Consider the following 10122-nt stretch of genomic DNA (forward strand, 5'->3'; position numbering starts at 1 on the left):
CGGCCGCACACCAAAACTCACAGACCGGGCAAGGAGGGCATTAATCAGAGAGACAGCACAGAGACCTAAGGTAACCTTGGAGGAGCTGCAGAGTTTCACAGCAGAGACTAGAGTATCTGTACATAGGATGATAATAAGCTATATGTTCCATAGAATAGGAGAGGTAACTGTCAGCGCAGATACAAAGTACATGTATGGGTAGGAGTATGGTGATTAGTCCATTGGAAATAGTAGTAACAGGCAGTTCAATGGTTAAAAATGCAGGTGATGTGGCTGTTCAATGGCGGCTGCTGTCCTCAGAGAGCTGACTCTGTGGTAAATAAACAAAAGAGGGGTAGAGAAAGGAAGCACCACCTAAGTGCAGTATTAAAGAGGTTCTTTTAATGACACATTGTACAAAACACACTTACAAGAAGGTAAGGAAAGAAGGCTCATCTGTAACATCCTGTAGTCCTCGTCCCGGATCCATGGGCTGCTTTAGAAGTGAAGAAAGCAGAATGTGTAGAGTCTTCAGGCCTGCCCTGTGGCCATCAGGATGAAGTCTGTTCCAGCCTCACAGGTCACGTGATTACTTCCAAGGAACACTTCCGGGAGGAGGGTCAGACAGGGAGAACAAAGGCTGATTGGGCTACGTGCTCAGAGCCACTGCTCCTTCTATTGGCCTGATCAGCTTGAAGAGTTGCTTCCAGTAGCTCTTCTACTACCCTTTCTTATGTGCTTAAAGGGGTAGTTCCCCCGAAATTCATTTTTTTTTTAAAAATCCTTTCTCCCGCTTAGTACATGTACAATAATGTACTCACCCGTCCCAGGAATCTAGGCGCCAGCATTCTTAATTCATCAGAAAGTAAACTTTATAAAATACAGCGATGGACGTTTCCATCTTAGCTCCTGGCATTCTGAAGCCCTATGCTGGAAAGAAATGGACACGCCCAGCCCCACTCAGACAGACCAGGAAGTGCCTGCTTCACAGACCATAAAGAAAGGTAAACAAACATTTTAACATTTTTTGTTTGGCGAATGGTTTTTAGGCTAACTATGCCCTTGTGTTTAAGGTTAAGTAGTTAGATAGGTGGAACCTCCACTTTAAATGGGAGCGTGATCTATCCCCTATTGATCTCGCAGACTGGAGTAAGGCCTGGTCCAGCATAGCAAAATGCTCCTTCAACACTGCCACTTTGGAGGCAGCCTATAAGGTCCTTCTACGTTGGTACTGGGTCCCAGCTCGCATTGCCAAGTCGAACCCTGCATGTACTGACGGGTGCTTTCGGGGTTGTGGTCAACGAGGGGATGAGCTGCACATATGGTGGTCCTGTCCCCGCTTAGTTAGATTCTGGTCAAGGGTCTTTGGCCTATTATCCTCCCTATTCCATGTCCCCTTCCGTAAGGACGCTAGATATGCATTACTCCATTGCCCAATTCCAGGCCTCTTCTCTCACCAACAGAAGTTGGCTACATACTTATTTATCGCTGCCAAGCGGACAATAGCGAGGGCCTGGAAAAAACCTTCTGTTCCATTCCCAGAGGTCAAGAATACCCTGACGACTCTTATGATCCATGAAAAGATGTCTAGCGTCCTCCATGACTCTCATGCTAAATTTCTCAAGGTATGGGCCCCGTGGTGGTCCTATACATTCCCTAGTTTACACCTGTCTAGTCTGGGGCTCTAAATTGAACTTGTCCTTTTTTCCAGCCTGAGGCTTCTTTCTTTCTCTCTGTGTTTCTGAGCTTTTTGCTCGCTGTTCTGCTTTTTTCTTCCTTTCCTTCTTCCTCTATTGTGCAAGGGTTGTTTTTTTGTTTTTTGTTTTTTTGTTGTTGCTTTATTTTTTTATCTTTTTTTTTTTCTTTCTCCCCCGTTCTGCGGATAACTCCGCTCCCTCCCCCTTTTATCTGCTTTGGCCCCTGGGCCCCTGGGCCTCTTGGCTCAGGCATATCGCACTGCCCCCCGGCCGGGGTGACGGTGGTAATTTGTGATTAGTTCCTTTTATAGTATGTTTTCTACTATGTGCTTTATGTATACCTTTGTTTTCGCATCCCCTGCGTGGGAATTTGTCGATTTGTCTAAAATACTTTAATAAAAAATATTGTACCAGAAGAGTTCTCGGGGGCGGTTAAGGGCATTTGCGATGATGTTGGAGAAATTATTTTTTTTGGCAGTGAAGATTTCTTTGTGATATTTCTTTATTATCTTGTAAATGGTGTGGTTTTTATTTGAAGAGCACCTTTTCCACGCAGCTTCTGCTCTTCTACGCTCTTGCTTTAGCAACGTCAGCTGGTCATTAAACCAGCTGGAGTTGTTTTTCCGGGTGCAAGTTTTGCGTTTTGGTGCTACTAAGTCAGCTGACTGTAGTAGCGCCTTGTTGATGGCGTCAAGTGTTTCTGTGGCTGTTTGTTTTTGTTGGGTTGTTTTTTATTTTGTTCCCTAGTGTTGTTTTGAAGAGTTCCGAGTGGAGCTTCTTCTGAGATCTAGTCCAGTGAGTTGTCACTTTTTTTTTTTTTTTTTTTTTTTTTTTTTTTTTTTTCTGGGCTGGCATTTTTGGTGATTGTGAATTTGATGGCATGGTGATCGGTCCATGGTTGCGGTCATTTTCCAGGACGTCAATTTCCAGATCTTGTTTGAAAATGAGATCGAGCGTATGGCCTGAGGCATGAGTGGGGCCTTGTATTAGTTGCGGCAGACCTAATCCTTCCAGATGGTCGATGCAGGCGTCGGCTACGGGGTACAGCGAGGAGTTGGCCCAGAGGTTGAAATCCCCAAGTACCAAAAGGTGTTTGATGTTTAGGGTATATGTGGAGATGAATTCCGTCAACGACGTGAGCATATCCAGTGCGGTCCCGTATTCATCTCATCCAATTCTGCAAAACTCCAATAGGCAATCTGACAGGCTTGTTACACTCTTGCCTCTGGTAAGCAGCCAATCTAGGTGGTGGTGGATCACGAATGCTTGCAGTGATTAATTTCCTTTGTTGGCACCCCCAAATGTGTGACACAATTCATCTTTGGACCCCATATATGGACTTTCATATCTTTTCTTAACCACTTAACGCCCGCCGCACGACTATTTACGTCCGCAAAATGGCACGGACAGGCAGATGGGCGTATATATACGTCCTTGCCTTCTAGCGCGTGGGGGGAGCGATCCGGGACGACGGCGCGGCTATTCGGAGCTGGTGGTATTTGATCACCTGTGCGGTTTTTATTTATAGAGCAACAATTTTGAAAAAAACACTATTTTTTTTAGTTTTTACCATAATAAATATCCCATTTAAAAAAAAAAAAAAAAAAAACTTTTTTTTTTTCAATTTAGTCCGATACGTATTCTTCTACATATTTTTGGTAAAAAAAAATCGTAATAAGCGTATAGTGATTGGTTTGCGCAAACGTTATACCGCCTACAAAATAGGGGATAGAATTTTTTTATTTTTTTTTTATAAATCTCTTTATTGATTTTTTCCTTTCATATATACAACTATACATTTCACATTTTCATTTATTAACCACTTCCCGACCTCCTCATGTACATACGTCAGCAGAATGGCACGGACAGGCACATGTACGTACCTGTACGTCCTCTGCTAGACGTAGGTGGGGAGTCCGATCGGGACCCCCCCCCCCCGGTACATGCGGAGGTCGGGTCCGCTCGGGGAGCGATCCGGGACGACGTCGCGATCGCTCCCCGGAGCTGAAGAACGGGGAGAGCCGTGTGTAAACACGGCTTCCCCGTGCTTCACTGTGGCGGCGCATCGATCGAGTGATCCCTTTTTATAGGGGAGACTCGATCGATGATGTCAATCCTACAGCCACACCCCCCTACACTAGTAAACACATACACAGTGATCCCTAAATGTTACAGCGCCCCCTGTGTTTAACTCCCAAACTGCAACTGTCATTTTCACAATAAACAATGCAATTTAAATGCATTTTTTGCTGTGAAAATGACAATGGTCCCAAAAATGTGTCAAAATTGTCCGAAGTGTCCGCCATAATGTCGCAGTCACGAAAAAAAATCGCTGATTGCCGCCATTACTAGTAAAAAAAATAAAAATGCAAAAAAAACTATCCCCTGTGGAGAGACTGGACCGGTTGGACTCAGTTACACAGGTTTTGTTATAAGTGGAAGTCAGTGCAACCTTTGATACGAATCGATGGAAAAAGCTCAGCTGGGCTGGGTGTTGGGGAGTGAGAGACTCCTGGTGGCTCGCCCGCCTGGGCCCCGCGGCTCCCTTTGGGGGGGGCGGGCCTAGCGGGGGGTCAACTGAGACGTTCACCATGTATTAAAACGTATGTGCAATGTAATGTTTCTTACCCCATGCCAATGTTGATGCGTTGACTGTAATGTTAAGGTCCGGCCGGACCGATGTCTCTGTTATAAATAAAAAAATAAAAAAAAACTATCCCCTATTTTGTAAACGCTATAAATTTTGCGCAAACCAACCGATAAACGATTATTGCGATTTTTTTTTTTTTTTTTTTTTTTTTTACCAAAAATGGGTAGAAGAATACGTATCGGCCTAAACTGAGGAAAAAAAATGTATATATGTTTTTGGGGGATATTTATTACAGCAAAAAGTAAAAAATATTGCATTTTTTTCAAAATTGTCGCTCTATTTTTGTTTATAGCGCAAAAAATAAAAACCGCAGAGGTGATCAAATACCACCAAAAGAAAGCTCTATTTGTGGGGAAAAAAGGACGCCAATTTTGTTTGGGAGCCACATCGCACGACCGCGCAATTGTCTGTTAAAGCGACGCAGTCCCGAACTGTAAAAACCCCTTGGGTCTTTAGCCAGCATATTGGTCCGGGGCTTAAGTGGTTAAAATCGCATCAGACTTCCATTGCGTTCCATTGCTTCACATCTTATTCCCATTTATCTCATTCTTATCCCTTCCTTCCATTACTGTAGTTCCTTCCCACTTCTGTGCCTCCCTACCCTGAAGCTGTTGTCACATTTTGTATCCAATTTGCCCATATTTTCTTATACTTTTCCCCATGTCCTCTGTTATAATATGTCTCTTTATACAGTGACAGATTATTATTTATCTGATTTTTCCATTGCACCACTTTTTTCCAATTTAATACTATAGCCTTTCTTGCGTAAAAAAGCAGCAAACCCACCTGTATTCTTTTTTCTATGGGGGTCATAATTTCTTCTACGAGTCCTAACAAGCAGGTCCCTGCCTCCAGGTCAAGTTGGACTAACGTCGCTTCCTCAATTACTCTCAGGACCTCTCTCCAGAACCACCTTATCTTTGGACAGGTCCAGAATATATGTATAAAGGGCCAAATCTTCAAAGGAGATACGCAGGCGGAACTGCTGTTCAGCCTGCGTATCCCTGTGGCTATCTTTGGAAACGATCCTCAGAAGGATTTTTCCAAAGATAGTCAGAAGATCCGACATCTGTAATAGACTTACACTGTCGGATCTTAGGATGCAGTACCGCATCCGCCGCTGGGGGCATTTTGAGTCGAAATGCCTCTTTGCGTATGCAAATGAGTACTTAGGCAGATCCACAAAGCTTTTTAGATTTGTGTTTTCTACGTAAGTTACGTTTTGCATGCGTAAAATTAGGGATGCTTTTACAAGGCCTAAACTGTTTAGACCTTGTAAAAACAAACCTTTTTTTTCGATCGCCGCGTTTTTTTTTTACATTTCAAATTTTTTTACCCGACGCAACTTTATTGTCCCGTCGCGATCCACAAAGCCCGGCGTAAAGTACGTTCGCGCGATGCACGTCGGGGAAAAATGACGTCCCACACATGCGCCGAACGTCCGGCGCAGGAGCGCGCCTCATTTGAATAGGAATTGCCCCCTCGATCAGACGACCGCCTTGCGACGGAGGCACTTAAGTTACACGGCGTGTAATTTCTAGGTAAGTGCTTTGTGGATCGGGCACTTAGGTAGAAATTTAACGCCTGTGTAACTTAACTGCTGAAAGTTAAGTTAGGCAGCTTTTTTGAGGATTTGGCCCAAAGTTTCCTGGAATGCCTGCGCATCTCCAACAGTTTTGAGGATTTGATGGCAATATTTTGCACAGTTTATACGGTGTATAGTAGCTCCTATGTGTTATTTTAAATTGGATTAATTTGTCTCGAAGTGAGACTAAGATCTGAAAAGGGAATTTTTTTTTACTAAATGGGTGTAAAGAGTTGAAATCAGCCCTTTTTCCTTTCTCTTTCTCACCAGTTGTTCTAGGCCTGTTTCTATTAGCTGCGGGATGCCATCAGGAAATCGTGCTACCAGGGCATGGACCAGCTGCATGTGTCTAAAAAAATAACTCTCCGTTATATTCCGTTTTTCTCATCTCTCCAAATGGGGATATTTTTCCCCTATCTATTACTTGTGATATTTTTTTAATTTCAAATTTTGTTCATGCTCTTGGGTTTTCAATATGAGTTAAATGTGCCAATTCGGGATTTCTCCATAATGGAGTATTTGGAGATATATCTGTTTTTAGATTGCCCTCTCTTGCTATGCCTGCTTTCCATACCCTTACTGTTGTCATCATTGACGGAGTTAAATCTTGCCTACTTTTAGACCAACAAAATGGTAATGCCTGCAGTGCCTCCAAAGACCTAAAAGGGGATAGAATTATTACCTTTTTTTTTTTTTTTTTTTTTTTTTTTTTTTACTAGTAATGGCGGCGATCTGCGATTTTTGTCACGACTGCGATATTGCAGCGGACAGATTGGACACTTTTGACACATTTTTGGGACCATTCACATTTATACAGTGAACAGTGCTATAAAAATGCACTGGTTCCTGTATAAATGGGACTGGCAGGGAAGGGGTTAACGCTAGGGGCATCAAGGGGTTAAATATGTACCCTGTGAGTGATTCTTACTGTGGGGAGGGGGACTGACTGGGGGAGGTGACCGATGGTGGTCTCTATGTACAAGGGACACACCATTGGTCTCCTCTCCCTAACAGGACATGCAGCTCTGTGTTTACACACAGAGCTCCACGTCCCTGGCTCTGTTACTGATGATCGCGGGTGCCTGGCGGACATCGCGGCCGCCAGGCATGTGCATCGGCACCTGTCTGACGCGGCTGTCATGCACACGCGTCGCCGGCAGCGCGTGCCCTAACCCCCTCACCCCCCCCCCCGGTGGCGCATGACCGGAGGCCTCCCAGCAGATCAGAGCCACCTTGCGGCTGTAAATAGTCGGCCGCAGGATGGCAAGTGGTTAAAGACTATTCAATTTTGTAATTTCACATCATTTTTGAGCAAGAAGAGGGTGGGTGACGCTGCTGTGGGGGCCGAATGAGATAATTGTGAGTTCCCAGAAAAAAGTGTCTGTGTTGGGTAACCTGTAATGGGGCTAAATCCAATAATGGGGGGAATCCCTATAATAACAACACACTAGAATAAAGGTATGGTGTGTTGAGGTTACCCTTATACTGGTAATAGATGTGGCAAAAAGGTGTCTATGCCTAGGCCACCAACCTCTGTTGGTTTCCAAGTATCGTGTATAAAAAATAAACAAATATAGAGTAAAAATATGTATGGGTGTATAAGTATGTGATTCTATACAGATGGTCAGGATCCTGTGCAGTCCAGCAGGTTGCTGGATATGATAAATATTGTTTAGGCAAAAATGTTATAGAGAACCTGTATGTGCATAGAGGTATAGTATAGGCTCCTGTATTCTGTTACCTCCCAAGTGACTAATTATAAATGAAAATTTGTCATCATAATAAACTAATAAATTATCCAAATATGTAGAATAAATCAAATGCAAAAATCCTCAATCAATATGGAATGAGTCCATATGCATGGAAAGGTCATACGACAATTCTAGAGACAATTATACCGCAGGTCCCATTACTCCATAATATTCTGGTGGTTAAACTGCTAGAGATGGATGGATTATGTTGTCAGAGTTCACAATTGCAATCACTAATAAATCTTTAATACTGAAAGTGGTAAAGTGATATAACTCAGTGTCGATCTCTCACGATCCAGTGCTAAAGTGACTGTGGTGCTCTCCTCATAGGTCCCTACTCACCAAATGTAGCTGCCCCAGATGGGGTAAAAGGCAGTTGGTGATGGTGCCTTGCTTCTTCCAGGTGAACAATACCTTTAGATGGATTCCAGCCGGTGTCTGCCCTCAGTGCAGCTCCTTAGAGGTTAAAATCTCTGGCGGCGGATTTGCGGTGTGTCACTCGGATGAAAAAAATTATATCCACATAGTGTAGTATGTAAAAAACTTCCAAGGGATATTTTATTTAGGCTTTAGAAAATAAAAGAAAATAACACTGGGATCACCAGCTGCATTTTTATATATTATTTTCTTTTATTTTTTAAAACCTAAATAAAATATCCCTTGGAAGTTTTTTAATATATAAACAGCAGAGAAAATGGAGGACAGTAAGATAGGAACCATGAACAAGAGAAAGGCAGAAAAACATGGGAAAGCACAAAAAGTGTACCTTCAGAAGATAAAGGTCATGCCAAAGAGGAAAAATGTTTCTGGTTAGAAAAGTCCTCTGGTGCAAACAATAAAACTGGCTTTCCACATCAGTGGTTCATTTACCAACCCAAGGTGTGGAATTGGGACTAGGAAAGGCACAACCCAAGCGAACTATAAACTAATTGGTAGGAAAAGTGACACAGATATTCTGATCTTCTTGAGAAAGGTTATGGGATGAACAGGAGAGAGCTGTAGGGTCCTTAATCTCAGCCTTTCATAGGTTTAAGCTGGTCTTGTAGGACCATGGGCCCTATAGGGTAGCAGAAAATATGTAAAGTCTTGTTAATGCTAGCTGTCCTTCTGTTGGACTACTGCTCCTCTTCAGGCCTTAGCAGCTGCCCAACTCCACTGCCCATGACATTGCAATTCTCCCTACTGGTTCCACACCCAGCTCTGACTGTTTCCTCTCAGTCCTCTCTGGCATGCCTTTCCAGTCCTCCTGACTGCACATGTCACTCACCAGCCCTCCTGGCTGCAACCAGTGGTTCCCTCCTGAAGATTTGCCTGGCAGTACTAGCTCTTGCTGCTGTCTGACTCCTCCTTTTCAGGTCCTTCATGCTTTCTTGAAGGGCTCCATCTTGCACCCGAGTCCCAGGTCCAAAGTCACACCCCCCCCAGACTGGGGAGCTCCCTTAAGGGCCCCTGACAGCCTAGGACTCCATCCTCCAGTTCTTCCACCTGACAGCTCTTCCCCAGCTATGTATTTCAAGAGGGGGGAGAGAACACAGAGGCGCCACTCTAAGTGCAGTATGTTGCATGTAACTGCCTATAGGTATATCAATCCTAGTTGGGGATTGGTCATCAGAGCTCCCTGAGACACCCCAGACGGTTCCACCTCTCTTCCCTTCCTCCCCTTCTAGAATCCTCTAGCTCTAGAAGAAAGAGGGAAGTAACAATGAGGTGATGCTGTCTGAGTTATAGCTGATACTCTGAGCCACTCCCAGCCCACACAAATCAAATCAAACACACCTAGCTTCCAGCCAGGCCTGCCTAATTTTACCTACACTTATCAAAAAAAATACTCTAACACCTACCTAAGTAGAGAGTGCTACATGCATAACCCCTCTCCCTATATTATGGGGGTGAAACGGCGGGGGAAGGTTGTTCTGTAGTACTAAAACACTTCCTGTTTTTTTTTGTTTGTTTTTTATTCATTGCAGAGAGAAACCGGCCTCCATGGGCTACAACAATACAACATAATTGGAGGCAGAATCAAAAATACATAAAATACATAAAATAATAACATACATACAGGAAGGCAGGTAAAAACATATATGTTGTCATATCACAACTCCCTGGGGTCAGAGCCAAGTATATACATTTTCCGTGGCCCCATGGGGACCCAAGTATGGTGTATGTGGGGGAGTGTGTATTTACCTCATCAGGGCACTTTCCGCCCTATTTCTTCACGCGTACCACAGGGGGGCCGCCCATCCCCGCATTTTCTCATTTTCAATATAAAGAGAGAATAACAGAAAAAGGGAAGGGTGAAAAGAGAGAATAGAAAGGGGGCCAGGAACCGCTCCTGCCCCAAAAGGGGGTAAGAAAATAGAAAGGATAGACTAGTAGAGAGGGAGGGGTGGGAGCGAATATGGGGCTCAATCCGCCTCCGTGGTCACCGAGTTTGCACCTGGGCCTCCAGAGTCCTGGGTG

The sequence above is a fragment of the Rana temporaria genome, chromosome 1 (genome assembly GCF_905171775.1).
Source record: "Rana temporaria chromosome 1, aRanTem1.1, whole genome shotgun sequence".
Lineage (NCBI taxonomy): Eukaryota > Metazoa > Chordata > Amphibia > Anura > Ranidae > Rana > Rana temporaria.